The sequence below is a fragment of the Bos indicus genome, chromosome 9 (genome assembly GCF_029378745.1).
Source record: "Bos indicus isolate NIAB-ARS_2022 breed Sahiwal x Tharparkar chromosome 9, NIAB-ARS_B.indTharparkar_mat_pri_1.0, whole genome shotgun sequence".
In the NCBI taxonomy this organism is placed as follows: domain Eukaryota; kingdom Metazoa; phylum Chordata; class Mammalia; order Artiodactyla; family Bovidae; genus Bos; species Bos indicus.
The window spans coordinates 382,777-400,674 of NC_091768.1; the positions used below are offsets into that span (position 1 = coordinate 382,777).

At 45.1% G+C, this 17,898-nt stretch overlaps 1 non-coding gene and 1 pseudogene across 1 annotated transcript; one reads left to right on the top strand and one right to left on the bottom strand.

The window, feature by feature from the left end:
- Positions 1-4,416: 4,416 nt before the first annotated feature.
- Positions 4,417-4,523, top strand: LOC139185047 (U6 spliceosomal RNA). The gene has a single exon (XR_011568632.1). It is a non-coding gene; the product is annotated as a U6 spliceosomal RNA (small nuclear RNA).
- A 6,591-nt stretch (positions 4,524-11,114) lies between these two features.
- On the bottom strand, positions 11,115-17,192 carry LOC139185013 (calsequestrin-1 pseudogene; annotated as a pseudogene).
- Between the last annotated feature and the right edge of the window lie 706 nt (positions 17,193-17,898).

The following is a 17,898-nucleotide window of genomic DNA, read 5'->3' on the forward strand; positions in this document are numbered from 1 at the left end:
GGGGTTCACCCTGGAGTCTGTGGATGGGCAACCCTAGGTGCAGGGACTCGGAGGAGATGTCACACTGGGCAGTGTGGTCATGTGGCCCCAGGTACATAGTTTGGAGGTGGTCTCATCCTGGAGACTGTTTATGTGTGACCCCAAGTGCCAAATCTGGGAGGTGAGTCACCCTTTAGACTCTAGACATGTGACCCCAGGTACAGGGTCTGGGAGGTGGGGTTACCCTGGGGACAGTGGACATGTGACCCAAGGTCCCAGGCCTGGGGAGGGGTCTCACCAAGGAGACTGTGGATATATGACCACACATACAGGCTCTGGGAGGGTGTCACCCTGATGAATGTGGACTTGTGAACCTTGTAAGGTTTAGTCACCCTGAAGACTGTGGACATGTGAACCCAAGTGTGGGGTGTGAGTGGTGTCAACAAGGAGAATTTTGACATGTGACCCCAGGTGCAGGTACTTTGAAGCAGTAAACGTGGAGCCTGTGGATGTGTGAACCCAGAGCAAGGGTCTGGGAGGTGGGGTCACCCTTGAGACTGGACATGCGACCCAGGTGCAGGGTCTTGAGGTGGATTCACCTTGGCAACTGTGGATATGTGACTCCAGGTTCAGGGTCTTGGAGGACATTCACCCTGCAGAATGTGGACATGTGATCCCATATACAGGGTCTGCAAAGGTGTTCACCAGGGAGACTGGCCATGTGACACCTGGTATAGTGTCTGAAAAGGGGTGTCAGCATGGGGACTGTGGACATGTACACCAGGTGCTTGGATGTGGGCTGCACCCTGGAGATTGTGCATGTGTGACCCAGTTTTAGTGTCTGGGATATTTGTCACCCTGGAGATGGTGCACCTTTGACTTCAGGTACAGATTCTGGGTGGTGCTGTCACCCTGGGGACTGTGGAAATGTGACAGCAGGTACAGGGTCTGAGTGATAGGGTCACCCTATGGACTGTGGACATGTGATCCCATGTGAGAGTCTGGAAGGGGGCCTCTGTAGAGACTGGATGTCTTACCATAGGTGCAGGGTCTGGGAGGAGGTCACCATGGACACTGTGGATGTTTGACCCCAGGTACTGGGTCTTGGGGGCAGGATCACCCTGGAGACTGTGGACATGTGACCCCAAGTACAGCGTCTTGGAAGTGGGTTCAACATGGGTAATGTGGACGTTTGACCCAAAGTGTAGGGTCTGGGAAGAGGGCTAACCCTGAAGACTGGACGTGTGATTCCAGATGCATGGTCTGGGAGGGTGTAACCTTGGAAATTGTGGATGCGTGACTCCACATATAGGGTATAGGTGGTGGGGTCACACGTAGATATGTGACTCAGGTCCAGAGTCACCCTGGAGATTGTGGACATAGGGTCCAAGGTGCAGGGTCTGGGAGGTGGCTAACCCTGGAGACTGTGGATGTGTGACCCCAGGCATGGTTTCTGGGAGGGTGTCAGCCTAGACTGTGGACATGTGATCCCAAGTGCAGGCTTTGGGAGAGAGGTCACCCTGGTGACTGGACATATGTCACCAAGTGCAGGTTATGGACAGGAGGGACACCCTGGATACTGTTAAAGTGTGACCCCAGGCACAGGGTCTGGGCATTCCCTCATAGCTCAAAAGCTTCCCCCATAGCTCAGTTGGTAAAGAATCTACCTGCAATGCAGGATACTCTGGTTCACATCCTGGGTCAAGACTTCCTGGAGAAGGGAATGGCAACCCACTCCAGTATTTTCGCCTGGAGAATCCCATGGATAGAGGGACTTCACTGGCTACAGTCCATGGGGTCACAAGAGTCAGACACAACTTAGTGACTAAACCACCACCACTAAGGACTGTTAAGGGGTGAGAGGTTAGTAAACAAAAAGTACATAGACAGAGTCTGGCAGAGGGGGTCACCATGGAGACTGTGTACATGTGACCCCAGGTACAGTGTCTGGAAAGGGGGTCATCCTGGTGGCTGTGGACATGTGACCCCAGGTTCAGGATCTGGAAGGAGGGTCACCATGACCCCAGGTACAGGGTAGGTGACGTACAGGGTAGGTGACATGAGGTCACTGTGGAGACTGTGGACATGTGACTCCAAGTGTAGGGTCTGGGAGGGGTTCACATTGGAGACTGTGGACAAGTGACATGATGTGTACGGTCTGGGTGTGGGGATTACCCTGAAAATGGAAATGTGATGCCAGGTACAAGGTCTGGTAAGTAGGTAACCATGGAGACTGTGAACTTGTGACAACATGTATATGGCCTGAAAGTGGTTAACCCTGAGACTATGTACATGTGACCACAGATTTAGGTTTGTGAGGGAGTGTAAGAGTGTGTGAGGGTGTGAGAGAGAATGTAAGAGTGTAAGGGTGTGCAAGGGAATGTAAGAGTATTCGAGGGTGTGAGGGAGAGTTAGAGTGTGTGAGGGCATGTGAAGGAGTGTAAGAGTGTGCAAGGGTGTGCAAGAGAGTATAAGAGTGTGTGAGGATGTGCAAAGTGCTGTAAGTGTGTACAAGGAAATGTGAGAGTGTGTAAGATGTATGATGAAATGAGAGTGTGTGAGGGTGTGCGAGGGAGTGTCAGAGCATATGAGGGAATGTAATAGTGTGAAAGGGTGTGTGAGGGAGTATAAGAGTGTGTGAGGATGTGTGATGGAATGTAAGAGTGTGCAAGGGTGTGCAGGGGAGGGTAAGAGCATGTTAGTGAGTGTAATAGGGTGCAAGGGTGTGCAGGAGAGGTGAGGGAGTGTAAGAGTGTGCAAGGGTGTGCAAAGGAGTGTAAGTTTGTCAGGTTGTGCCACGGAATGTAAGAGCATGCAAGGGAGTGTAAGAGTGTGTAAGAGTGTCCAATGGAGTGTAAGGGTGAGTGAGGATGTGCAAGGGGGTGTAAGAGCCTGCAAGGAAGTGTAAGAGCATTTAAGGTTGTGCAAGGGAGTATAAGAGCATAATAGGGAGTGTAAGAGTGTGAAGGTTGTGGGAAAGTGTGTAAGAGCATGTGAGGGACTGTAAGAGCATGTGAGGGTGTGCAAGGGAGTATAATAGCATTCAAGGGAGTGTAAAAGTGTGTGATGCTGTGCAAGGGAGAGTAAGAGTGTGCTAGGGTGTGAGATGGAGTGTAAGAGTGTGAGAGAGTGTGCCAGGGAGTATGAGTGTGTGAGGGCGTGTGAGAGAGTGTAAGAGTGTGCTAGGGTGTGAGATGGAATGTAAGAGTGTGAGAGCATGTTCCAAGGAGTTTAAAAGAGATCCCAGGTGCAGGGTAGGTTGGGAGTCACCCTGGAACTAGTGGTCATTTCAAGAATTGTAAGAACATGGGAGAAACTATAAGAATGTGTGAGGGTGTGCAAGGAGTGTAAGAGTGAGCAAGGGAATGTAAGTGTGTGAGGATGTGCAATGGAGTATAAGAGTGTGCAAGGGAGTGTAAGAGTGTGTGATGGTGTGAGGGAGTGTAAGGGTGAATGAGTAAGTGTAAGACTGCAAAGGTGTGCAAGGAGTATAACAGTGTGCAAGGTAGTGGGAGGGAGTGTAATAGTGTGCAAGAGTGTGCAAGTGACTATAAGAGTGACCAAGGGTGTGCAAGAGCAGGCAAGGATGTGCAAGAGTGTGTGATGGTGTGCAAGGGTAGGTGAGGTCATTTGCAGATGTGTAAGGATGTGTGAGAGCATACAGTGATGTGCAAGGGTGTGTGAGATTGGGCGAGAGCATGTGAGGGCATGCGAGAGCAAAAAAGAAGCTCTTTTCATCACAGGAGATTGGAATGCAAAAGTAAGAAGTCAAGAGATACCTAAAATAACAGGAAAGTTAAGCTTGGAGTATAAAATGAAGCAGAGCATAGGCTAACACAGTTCTGCCAAAATAATGCACCAGTAGCAGCAAACACCCTCTTCCAATAACACAAGAAACAACTCTATACATGGATATCACCAGATGGTCAATACTGAAATCAAATTGATTACATTCTTTGCACTTGAAGTTGGAACAGCTCTATACAATCAGCAAAAACAAAACCAGGAGCTGACTGTAGCTAGAATCATGAATTCCTTTTGGCAAAAATTAGACTTAAACTTAGGAAATTAGGGGAAACCACTAGGTCATTCAGCTATGACCTAAATCAAATCCCTTATGATTATAGAGTGGGAGTGACAAATAGATTCAAGAAATTAGATCTGGTAGACAGAGTGCCTGAAGATTGTACAAGAGGTGGTGATCAAAAGCATACCAAGAAAAAGAAATGCAAAAAGGCAAAATGGTGGTCTGAAGAGGCCTTACAAATAGCTGTGAAAAAAAGAGAAGCAAAAGGCGAAGGAGAAAAGGAAAAATATACCCATTTGAATGCAGAGTTCCAAAGAAGAGAAAGGAGAGAGAAGAAATCCTTCTTAAATGAGCAATGCAAAGAAATAGATGGAAAAAAATAGAATTGGAAAGATTAAAGATCTCTTCAAGTGCTCGCTTCAGCAGCACATATACTAAAATTGGAATGATACAGAGAAGATTTGCATGGCCCCTGTGCAAGGATGACATGCAAATTTGTGAAGCATTCCATATTTTTAAAACCTCGAATAGCCAAAGCTATCTTGAGAAAGAAGAATGGAACTTGAGGAATCAACCTGCCTGACTTCAGGCTCTACACAAAGCCACAGTCATCAAGACAGTATGGTACTGGCACAAAGACAGAAATATGGATCAATGGAACAAAATAGAAAGCCCAGAGATAAATCGATGCACCTATGGACACCACATCTTTGACAAAGGAGGCAAGAATATACAATGGATCAAAGACAATCTCTTTAACAAGTGGTGCTGGGAAAACTGGTCAACTGCTTGTAAAAGAATGAAACTAGAACACTTTCTAACACCATACACGAAAATAAACTCAAAATTGATTGAAGATCTAAATGTAAGACCAGAAACTATAAAACTCTTAGAGGAGAACATAGGCAGAACACTTTCCGACATACATCACAGCAGGATCCTCTATGACCCGCCTCCCAGAATATTGGAAATAAAAGCAAAAATAAATAAATGGGATCTAATTAAAATTAAAAGCTTCTGTACAATAAAAGAAACTATAAGCTAGGTGAAAAGACAGGCTTCAAAATGGGAGAAAATAATAGCAAATGAAGCAACTGACAAATCACTAATCTCAAAAATATACAAGCAACTCCTGCAGCTCAATTCCAGAAAAATAAATGACTCAATCAAAAAATGGGCCAAAGAACTAAACAGACATTTCTCCAAAGAAGACATACAGATGGCTAACAAACACATGAAAAGATGCTCAACATCACTCATTATCAGAGAAATGCAAATCAAAACCACAATGAGGTACCATTTCATGCCAGTCAGAATGTTGGCTATCCAAAAGTCTATAAGCAATAAATGCTGGAGAGGGTGTGGAGAAAAGGGAACCCTCTTACACTGTTGGTGGGAATGTAAACTGGTACAGCCACTGTGGAGAACAGTGTGGAGATTCCTTAAAAAACTGGAAACAGAACTTCCTTATGACCTAGCAATCCCACTGCTGGGCATACACACCAAGGAAACCAGAATTGAAAGAGACACGTGTACCCCAATGTTAATCACAGCACTGTTTATAATAGCCAGGACATGGAAGCAACCTAGATGTCCATCAGCAGATGAATGGATAAGAAAGCTGTGGTACATATACACAATGGAGTATTACTCAGCCATTAAAAAGAATGCATTTGAATCAGTTCTAATGAGGTGGATGAAACTGGAGCCTATTATACAGAGTGAAGTAAGCCAGAAAGAAAAACACCAATACAGTATATTAATGCATATATATGGAATTTAGAAAGATGTAATGACAACCCTGTATGTGAGACAGCAAAAGAGATACAGATGTATAGAACAGTCTTTTGGACTCTGTGGGAGAGGGCGGGTGGGATGATTTGGGAGAATGGCATTAAAACATGTAAAATATCATATAAGAAATGAATCGCCAGTCTAGATTCGATGCAGGATACAGGAAGCTTGGGGCTGGTGCACTGGGATGACCCAGAGGGGTGGTATGGGGAGAGAGGTGGGAAGGGGTTTCAGGATGGGGAACACGTGTACACCTGTGGCGGATGCATGTTGATGTATGACAAAACCAATACAATATTGTAAAGTAAAAATAATAATAATAATAAAATAAAAAATAATGATGATATCTACTAAGTGTTCTAGATATACTAAATCATTTCCTTTAATGTTCAAAGCTACTTAATGAGTTTTCAACTAAAAAAGATGCACAACTTGAGAGCTGCAAGTTAAATTTTATTGGGGGCAAAATGAGGACTTCAGCCCAGGAGGCTGAGAGATTGCTCCAAAGCAGCAATACAGTAAGGTCAATATATAAGGTTTTGATGAAGAGGGAGTTCAATACCATGGAGCACTCATTTTACAAAAGGTTTTTTTGTTAGTCATGAGGATCTGATGTCACCATGAAGGTATTTAGTGCTTCTCTAGATATGAGATGCAAGGATTGAGATCATAAAATCTGTCCCTAAAAACATCCAACTATCTAAAGACCTGTCTCACCAGATTCCCTGGAGAACAGAGTGCCTCACTCTGCCCTGAGCTTCCTCAAGGGTTACTTCAGGTCAACAGCTATAGCATCACAGGATTCAATCTCCATAAAGTTAGATGGCAAATGCTTTTGTTGTTCAGTCATTGACAATGCTCTTGGTAAGTACCAATTTGTAGTTGACAGATTCTAGTACTAGCCTACTTTTGAAGTGAGGAAAGGAGAGTCAGTAATTACCCAATGTGCTATAGAAAGTGCAGGCACCTCAGAGGTCTGCTCTGTGCTTAAGGAACAGGAAGTCACTGCCAGCTCCTCCATACTCAGTCATACAGTCATCTTTCCAGCTTTCATCATAAGTAGAAATTCATCTGCTTCATCTTCTCTGACCAGTAAGCTCCCTACATCTTTCCCTTCTCAATAATATCTAAATAAATATGAGAATATATGTGACTTGGGGTATGAATTTCCCTTTTTAGTATTCAAAAAGACTCTTCTGCAATAAAGACAGAAAATAAATTGGTAGAGTTCAGATGCATGGTTCAGAGGACAGTCTCCTTTGCATCCATCTCAAGGAGATTTAATGTTGTTCATCTCTGGACTTCATGAGTTTTAGTCACAGTTTCACAGAATTGTTTGTGACTGCACCCTGGCTTCATTGGGAACAGCCATCCTGAGTTGCCTTATATCAGGAAGCCTGCTGGGAAATTTATCCAAATGTCCTCCAAGGAAGACAAAGTTCTGAAGACACATATCAGTGTTGTGGGAAAAGAGTCCAGCCTGATGGAGAGCAGCCAGATAGAAGCCCTGAAGGCCAGACTCCTCTACCAGGATATTTGCAGGGCAGCCCAGCATCTCAACCATTTCCTTCTAAAAGGAAATGCCCACAAAGAGCTTTTCAAGCCTCATGTCCTGGCCCTCAGGGATATGGCCCAGCAAGTCTGCATTAAACTCATATTCCTGCACCCAGTGGATTATGGGAGGAAAGCAGAAGAGCTGCTCTGGAGGAAAACATGCTCTGATGTGGCTCTGCTGCTGCTGAAGACCAACAGAAAGCACATGGACACCTCTGAATAGTGGGAAGGCCCCCTGTGGGTGCATCTGAATGGCAGCCTTGGGTTCTATGAATACCTCTTCCTGTTCCTGCGGGAGCATTACAAACTGGATTTATGGAGGTTCATCGGCTGGCCTCACAACGCCATCCATTTCATCGGCTGCAAGAGAGAAGGTCTTTCATTAGAGGAAGAGATGGCCTGGGCACGAATGGCCTGCCACTGCTGCCTGCTGTACCTGGGAGACTTGTTCTGCTTTCAGAATGAGTTCCTGGCCCTGCCCACAAAGGACCTGGAGGAGAGGTGTTATTATCAAGCCCTGTCAGTGGCACCCCATATGGGCATGTGCTTCAACCAGCTGGGAGCTCTCACAGGGAGCAAGTACTATAACATGGAAGCCACATACTTCTACCAGCACTGCCTCCACTCAAAGTGCCTTTTAAAGGAGGTGTCCTTATCAAATGACTCTACCAAAATGCAGGAAAAAGATACAGTGGGCTGAAGAGGTACCAGGGGAAGAAGCTCTGTCCCAGCCAGAGGCGGTGTTGGGATAACAAAAGGTTAGCTTCCTCTACCTTCAGAATCTCTTACAGCCTCAGAGGAAATTCAAAGCCACCAGGCTTGTGGCCCTGTGCCAGCTGGTTCTGGGAGACTTCCGTCTCTGTCTTTCCTATCAGCCCTGCCCATCCGACCTGAGCCAGGCCTGCAGAGAGAAAAAGCCCACAAAAGGCTACCAGTTCCTCCCCAACCTCCTCATCTTCCACACGGTGGTCCTCTGCCTCATGAGCGTGCACAGCCTGAGGACAGCAGGCTCCAAGCCTACAGGTCAGCGGTCACCTTCACTATGAACTTTTCTCTCATTTAATTCAACATGTGACACCACGCCTCCAGGCTGAGCTTGAGAAAGGGAAGCTGACTCCAGAGGTGGACATCCCCAGGGACAAGGAAGACCAACAGAAGATGGAGGCTGGGAAGGATCATTGAGACCCTCCAGCCCCCTGCCCTGGGACCCACCACAGCCAATCTCAGAAAAACCACAGGTCATCTCACATTTTCAGTGGGAGTGACAACCCAGAAGCCAGTTATCATTCTTGCTGTGACTGGGATGAGATAGGTGAAGATGAAAACACATCCTTAGGCTCACAAGTCAGCTCAGAAGTCAGCAGTGAAACCACTTATTCAGACACAACTGATGAAGAGTAAAGTGGTTCCCTGAATGCCCCTCCTGGGGATAAGCTGAAGATGTGTCAACCTCCCAGTTAACTCCTAGAACAACCAGTTCTGCTAGCCTATCAGCCCAGTTGAGTCACAAGCTCCCAGTCAAACATGACTTTCACTTCACTGCTGTCTTCAGCAAGTTTCCTGACATCTCAGAGTTCTGCCTCCAGCAAAGCATCTATCACAGAGGACCATGTGAGCAGCTGTCTTGAGACAGAGCCTCCTGCTGGCTGCAACTCAGGGCAGAAAGCCTCCATCAGCCAACCCTGCCACAATCTCCAGATCATTCAGAAGAAACTGCAGGTCCTTTCTGCAGCAGGGCTGCAGTCATGGTCAAGGTGAACCTGGGCTGGCCCCATGCCAACTGCAGCCTCCTCACCACACATCAGCAGAGCCTGCTCAGCCTGTGGGACCACCTGTCCATGCTGCTGAACCTGCTGCCCTCCGTGTGAGACCTGCAGCAGCCAGGCCTGAGCCTGTCCCACCATCTCTGTGAGCTACTACAGAGCTGCAAGGGCCCACACCTTCCCCAGTTCCTGCACCTCCTGGAGGACATTGCCCTGGGCCAGCACTCACTGCAGCAGGCTTCCCAGGAGAGGGTGGGCTCGGAGCAGGACCCAGCTCCACTCAACTTCCAGGATGAAGCTGCTGTTTCCTCGGAAACTTTGGCCACTTTGCCATGACACTCCCTGGACAGTTCTGAGGTACAACTCTCATTCAGGGGTCTTTGTGAGCACTGGGTTTGAAGGACCAGACAACTTATCTCAGCAGTTTCTAGAGAAAACTTCCAGGATCAGATCTTTCAAAGACATAGTGCAACTGTGGCTTTAACATGAGGTGGTGCTGCTGGAAAAGACTCTCAGGCACATCCAGATTCAGTCAGCTTTGACCCCTTATGTGTTCCCTGACCCCCAGGCTCTCTGTGAGCACCTGCCAGTCATCTGGCAGCTTGCCACTGGTGGTCAGCTCCTCCTCATTGTACCCAACATTGTGGTGGACATATTGCATATCCCGAGAAGGGAGGACAAGCAGGCGTCAGCAGACATAACCTTCCTAGAGGGGGAGCTGAAGAGAGGCAACAAGTACCTACTCTGCCAGTCCTTTGTGTCTGTGATGTTGGTGAAACCCAGGATGACCAGGCAAGTCTCTGATGCCTGGGACCTCTGTAACATTCTGGACTTGTGCAGAGGTCTGCTGCACTCATCCTGGCCTGGGACCCCCGACCACAATAGCATGATCACCATCCTCATGGGCATCTGTTTAGACAACCCTAGGAATTTCTCATACCACCTGCCGCTGGCTCTGGGGACAGCAACTGAAGCTGATGTGGAAGTCAAGGACATCCTGCACTTCTACAGGAAGTGGAAGATGGTCAGCTGACATGGTCACATCTCCTTACTTTCTCCCTCAGCACTTACACATCAAACTTAGTCTGTTCACCTCTCTTGTTCACACCTAATGTTAAAGGTGGCCATTATGTAAACTCATATCTGTATCTACATACCTATGGGTAGAGTCTCAATATACCATCGCCCAGTGGCCTTCACATTACCTTCTTTGTCATCTTGGCTTGATATCTCTAGATTAAACTAACTCATTATTTTGTGTTTTTTTGGTAAAGCAGCAACTTAAGAAGGTGTTTCTGAGTCCCCACTCAGATGGTGGAACTGTAATTTGTTTTGCGGTTTTTTTTGTTTTGTTTTTTGCTTTGCTCTGTTTTGTGACATGAAACTTTTTAATGATTAAAATATCATTAATGTGATGGATCATGCCTATTATGTAAGGTTGGCTTTGCCATCTATGAAATCTCAATAAGTGAAAAGTTAAAATTTTTTTAAAAAGAAAATAAATTGGTAGAAGAAATTCAGAGTATTAAATATTTTTTTAATGTTGCGCCAGATCCTTTACCGAGGTCTCTCATTTGACCCAAATACATTAACAAGAGATTGCTAAAGTTCAGCCCCAAACACAGTACTCTCTCATCCCTCTGGCCAGGGATAGGACAATCAGAAGGATAGAGGACTTGAGTAAGTAAGAAAGAGTTGCTCAGATGGAGGGAACAGAAGAGATAGGGATGCATAGATATGGCAAGAGGGGAATCACAAGAAAGCATGTAGGGAGTGATGGAAGAAACAAATAATTGATACAGGGACGTAGTGGGACAGGAAACAGAAGTCAGAGAAGATAGCTGAGCTGGTGTGTCGGGAAATCTCAGCACCTAGCATATAGACCCCAACAAGCCCCATGGCAGAGGACGACCTAGTTAGTGTCCCTGGAGGAGCTCAGGGAAGGAGAGGGGAGCAGGAGGAGAGTGGGTGGGGCCGGGAGATGGCTGCCATGGCAACTAGTCGTTGTTGTCATCATCGTTGTCATTGTCGTCGTCATCGTCATCGTCCTCTGTGTTGATCTCACCCTCCAGCACATCCTCCAGCCATTCCTCCAGCTTCTCAGCAGAGGGCAGGTCCTCCTCATCATCCATTTCCATCTATATGCTGTCCGCGTCAGTAACACTGATGACTCCTATTTATGGGGCTGACAAGTCAATGTTAAATGTCTTCTCCCGTATGGAACCAGCAGGGGGAAGTCATCAGGGTCAATCCAGATGATGCTTAGGTCAGGATTGTCCGTGTTATCTTGGGCCACGGCCTTGAGTGTCTCTAAGAACTCATAGCCATCAGTATCAGCTTCCTCTGCAAAGGCCACAATATGGATTCCATCCACATCTTCCTCCCAAGTCTCGTACATACTCTCAGGCTTCAGCTTCCTCAGGGTTGATCTTTTGTGTGCCTCCACGAAGTTGATGATCTCCTCTTCACTGTTGGGCTTATCTGGGATGGTCACAGGCTCTTCCATGAAGGCCTTGTAGAAATCAATTTCATTTAGCTTTAGGGTCAGCTTCTTTGCCACCTTGCTGTCGAAGGTGGTGAAGAAGGGGATGTAGGGATGGAACTTCTCCACTGCATCCTCGTAGGCTTTGTAATGCTCTGAGTCCTTGTTCTTGAAGTAGCCAATGAGTTTGTTATCATCTTCAATATTCTCAAATGCCTGCAGCTTTCATTCACCCTCAATCAATTCCACAGGGTCCTCTAGGACATCAAGCAGAGACTCCACCAGGGTGTCAGCAGAAAACTCACCATCATACTCAATGACTTCATCCCCCTTGAAAACATAAATTCTGTCCTCTTCAGTCAGTCCTCCACTGCCTCTTAGCCCCTACATCCCTGAGGTCCAACCCCCTGGATTTAGCCTAGGTGGTTAGTCTTGCCCCAGGGGCTCTCCAGAGAGAAAGAGGTCAGAGGCAGGTGCTAGGGGAGGACAAAGGGACATACAGACTCTAGCAAGATATCTCCCTTTCTCTATCTTCCATAACTAAGGACAGATATTCCTTTTACCACCTCTGAGAACTCTGGCTGCTAATTCCTAGCCTGGGACCTTTAACCTCCAGAGTATTAAATCTTGACAAAACTTTGAACATGTAATTATTTTTATCTTTATGTTCATAACAAAACTTTTTTCAAAAAATCACTTGAAAATGAATATTCTCTTTCAATTTTGAATTGAAAGAAGATAGCAAATAAGTGGAGCATATACCAGAGTGGGTAAAATTATATTTAATCTTTTGCTAAGTAATATTGATACACTACCAGATAAAAATGCACATCTTTGAATCATTTTTCAAATATAACAAACAAGAATTAAAATAGATTGTAAAATCAATTCATAGACTACTTTAACCTAAATGAATACTCTTTTTCAAGGAAATTAATTTTTCAGGTGGTGTATTCACTAATTACATTATGTTCCCCTGGTGGCTCAGTGGTAAAAAATTTACCTGCCAATGCAGGAGGTGCAGGTTCGATCCCTGGTTCAGGAAGAGCCTCTGGAGGAGGAAATGGCAACCCACTTCAATAGTCTTGCCTGGAAAATCCCAGGGAGAGAAGGGCCTGGCAGGCTACAGTCCATGGGTCATAAAGAATCAGACGATTTAGCGATTGAGTATGCAAATATGTAAGAGGTTTATTTCCCCTATTAATACAATTTAAGGTTCTTCTATGTCTAAATATCCAGGAATAAGAATTTTTTTTTAGTTCAAAAACTAAATAAAGTCTATGTTTTACTTTAAAAAAAAAATAAGAAAATGCTATCTGTCCTACAGTTCCTTTTGTTACCAGATTTGCCACTTTCTTTTACTTCAGTGAAAAACTATGAACTGACACTTTATTGAATGTACTCTGTTACATAAGAAAAGAAAATACTTCAACACACGTACAGAAGATTCCATCAAATGTACAATATTTAGTTTGAAGCCTTTACACAGCTACCTGGGGACACCCATTCAGTGAGCCTGAAGTGTCTGCATCCATCTGACTTCCAGGTAGACTATAATCATACCTCCTTCCCAACGGCTTTCACTGGTAGCCTGTGCAAGGTTCAGTGTGGGTGAGGGATTGCAGAAAAGTTAAGAAGGTGGGGCTGTTTCTAAATAATAACACATGATTCTTACCTCTGAAAGTGAATGGACTGTTTCCTAGGTTGCTGGAGGATGTTAAGATGAGGTGGACAATGTTATCTGTCAAGCTGAACAAGCAGGGAAACAAAACCCTTTCTCCCAAGTCATTGGGCCTAACATTTAACCACACCCCAATCAGAGTGAGACGCTGTCACATGACAGAGGGGACCCCGCCCTCTGATAGGAACGTGCTAAAAGAGTGGCTCTGTCTGGGAGCTAAGAGTCCGCAAAGACCCCAGGCCTGCTGGAGCTACTTCAGGGCTGGTTCTGCTGGCAGTTCTTGTCTAAACTGGGAAGCGTGAGGTCTTTTCCTTAAAATGCATCATAAATAATCAAGAACTTCCTCAGCACGCACAGGGATGCCTTCCTGACTGTGATAGTTATGTTCCTAATGAGCTGCCGCGAATCTGAATTTCTGCAAGTGTCATGTGCAAGTGTAAACTCATAATTCAGTTCAGTCGCTCAGTCGCATGCCAGGCCTTCCTGTCCATCACCAACTCCCAGAGTCCGCCCAAACCCACGTCCATTGAGTCCGTGATGCCATCCAACCATCTCATTTTCTGTTGTTCCCTTCTTCTTCTGCCCTCAATCTTTCCCAGCATCAGGGTCTTTTCCAATGAGTCAGTTCTTTGCATCAGGTGGCCAAAGTATTGGAGTTTCAGCTTCAACATCAGTCCTTCCAATGAACAGCCAGGACTGATCTCCTTTAGGATGGGCCGGTTGGATCTCCTTGCAGTCCAAGGGACTCTCAAGAATCTTATCCAACATCACAGTTCAAAAGCATCAATTCTTTGGCGCTCGGCTTTCTTCACAGTCCAAATCTCACATCCATACATGACCACTGGAAAAACCATAACCGTTACTACTTTTTAATATGCTGTCTAGGTTGGTCATAGCTTTTCTTCCAAGGAGTACACATCTTTTAATTTCATGGCTGCAGTAAGAATTTGCAGTGATTTTGGAACCCAAGAAAATATAGTCTCTCACTGTCCATTATTTCCCCATTTATTTGCCATGAAATGATGGGAACAGATGCCATGATCTTAGCTTTCTGAATGTTGAGCTTTAAGTCAACTTTCTCACTTTCCTCTTTCACTTTCATCAAGAGGCTCTTTAGTTCTTCTTGACTTTCTGCCATAAGAGTGGTGTCATCTGCATATCTGAGGTTATTGATTCCAGCTTGTGCTCCCTCCAGCCCAGCGTTTCTCATGATGTACTCTGTATATAAGTTAAATAAGCAGGGTGACAATATACAGCCTTGACATACTCCTTTACCTCATAATAGATTCATGCATTTTATTGCCATTCTAGTTCAACTCCAAATTAGTGTCTAAAAATTTATTATCATTTTACTCTTTTTCCTCCTTCTGCCTCACCTTTTCTCCCATAACCAAAATATGTTTAAACTTCCTAAAATATGTATTTAGTAAAAGTGGGCATGTGCATAACTTCCCCAAAGGAGGAGACACCTACTACTGCATTGAGTATAGAGGTTAGTGAATTCAAAGTGATATCTTTAAATGTGTTGCCAGTCATCCCCTCCATCCAAGCAGCTGTTATATGAGCTTATGCTACATTTAATTTATTAGCCTAAGACAAGTTAATTGTATAGTTTCCACAAAATAGAACATGTTGTTCATAGTAACTACATGATAATTCCTTTGAACACAACAGTAATTATACAATGACTTTGGATCTTTCGACAATAGTGTGAGTAATTGGCATTTAGTATTTTAATCTGTGTGAGAGGCCAGCATCCACGCAGACAATGTTTGTACATAAAAGGACACCTTAGCATCTGCATTCTGTTCCCACAGATTTTGCTTCTTTTTTAATTCTCATGGGTTTGCACACAGACCTCTGGGGTAGGAGGGCTGCTGACCCAGCAGTCTTAACATTTAAGGCCACCACACAGAGGCAGCAAAACTTTTTGGCACAGAACAGCATGTACTGCTAGAAGACAATATCAGTAGTTTCCCAGTAAAGATACATCTATGAAAAGTTCCATAAACACACAGGTGTAATGGCTTGAATTTTGTGTTTAAATACAACTTTAAAATCATACTTAATGCTGAGTACTTATAAGAAATGATTACACTTTTAAAGATGTTGGAAGACATGTGCTTTTCTGGATTCCAACTCATAAAAACAAGAGAGAAAAGTCACATTTGCCTGAAATGCTGATTTGGCTTTGAATATCCCATTTTATAGAATATTCCACTCTGGATTATATTTACAGCAGTGAACCCCTTGGTGCTTTTAATTAGCATTCCTCCATTGCCTAGTTAATAGTTTCCTCTTTTGTCCCCCAAAGCTTTCTTCAGTCCCTCCAGTTTTGATAAGAAAATATACCAAGTATACATTTATTTTTACCTGAATATCCTGTTTTGATTATTTGCTTCAACAGAAATCACCTTAGGAGAGTGAAGTCACAAAGACTCCCGGTGAATTTAAAATGAAAAGTATTTTCATTATAAAACTAAAGGGAAGTAAAGAAAATGCAAAAATATAGAAGCCAAACATTTCACTAAGCACTGATTTCATACCTAAGTTTAATAAAATGAAATCAACAGTCTGACAGGTTATAGAATAGCCCCATCCCCCACCCCAACTCTTCTGGTTAGATGAGTGAAAAGTTCTTTAGATTTCAGTTCTGGTGTTTTGGAGTTGGCACCTCCATAAAACTCTCCAGGTTTCCAGTTTAATAACTTAGTTTCCAGCATTTGGTCCAGGTGTGGAAACGTTCAGGCCATACTTGGGACCCTGAGGCCCTGAGGCAGGGGATGTCAGGCTGCCCTAGCCTGGAGGAGGGGACACCTGCTCTGACCTGGCCTGCACCATAACAAAGGCCCTCAGGCACCCCTCTTGCCCTCTGTTTCATGTGAAGCAAAATCAGGAACCACGGGCCTGACTTGCTTCAGCCCAGGAAGAATCACGCCATCTGATTCAGGTATCAGTTCTGTGATGACTTGTTTTCAGGTGGCTCCTGGGAATGATTTATAGAAACTATAAACTTTGGTTTTAAAAAACTAAAATTGCTTCCAGAGGCAGGGATCGAATTATATCTCTTACACTGACAGGTGGCTGAGCCACCAGGGAAGCCTATATACATGTATCTGTTGTTGTTGTTATTGTTGTTGTTTAGTCACTAAGTCATGTCTGCTCTTTACAACCCCATGAACTGAAGCATGTCAGTCTTCCCTGTCCTTCACTATTTACCAGAGTTTGCTCAAACTCATGTCCATAGACTCAGTGATTTTATCTAACTATCTAACCCTCTGTCGTCCCCTCTACTTCTTGCCCTCAGTCTTTCTCCTCATCAGGGTTCTTTTCCAATCAGGTGGCCAAAGTATTGGAACTTCAGCTCCAGCATCAGCTCTTCTAGTGAATAATCAGGGTTGATTTCCTTTAGGATTGACTGGTGTGCTCTCCTTTGCAGTCCAAGGGGTTGTTAAGAGGCTTCTCCAGCACAATTCCAAAGCACCAATTCTTCAACACTCAGTTTTTTCTATGCTGCAAATCTCGCATCCATGCATGACAGGAAAACCATATTTCACTATATGTATCTTTGTCAAAAAGTGATGTCAGGGGCAGTCCTAAGATGGCGGAGGAATAGGATGGGGAAACCACTTTCTCCCCAACAAATTCATCGAAAGAACATTTGAATGCTGAGCAAATTCCACAAAACAACTTCTGAATGCTGGCAGAGGACATCAGGCACCCAGAAAGGCAGCCCATTGTCTTCAAAAGGAGGTAGAAAAAAATATAAAGGATAAAAAGAGAGACAAAAGAAGTAAGGACAGAGATCTGTCCCAGAAAGGAAGTCTTTTAAAAAAAGAGAAGTTTCCAAACACCAGGAAATACTCTCACCGGTGGGTCTGTGGCGAGTCTTGGACCCTCAGAGGGCAACATAACCAGGAGGAAAAATAAATAAATAATTAAACCCCACAGATTATGTGCCTAAGAGTAACTCCCAGTGGAGAAGCAGAGCAGACGCTTGCATCTGCCACTAGAAAGCAGGGTCTGGACAGGTAGGCTCAGGCTGCATTGCTTAGGGTAAGGACCGGGCCTGAATGCCCCGAGGGCAATATGAGGTAACTAACTTGAGATACCAACCCAGACTGTGGGATAGCTATCCCACGAAAAGCCCTAACCTAAGACACCACCAGACCCGCTCACAGAACAAGAACCGAGCAGAGGTAGCTGGCTGTGGACCAGCCCATCCCCAACCAGAGGCAGGCAGGCGAGGGCAGCCAGAACTGGAAGGGGGCAACTGTGTCCAGAGAGAGGCATCCTCTACCAAACTGCAAGCAGGCTTCATTGCTAACCAAGACTTCTTGGGATTCTGGACGGTCAACATCCGCAGGGAGGACCACAGACAGAGATCACCCCCCCACCACCACCAGAAGAGACACATGGCACACCTGAGAAGGTGCACCTGTTGTACACCCAGAAAACCAAGCAGCTGGGACGGGGGAGGCGATAAGATGCAGCCCCCAACTGGGGGCGACTATGGTCGCCAAACACCTGGTCACCTGAGCTGCTCAGATATGGGAAGAGCACAAAATGCAGGGCCAACCAAGTCTGCACCTTTGTGGAGTAACCAAGAACCTGAACC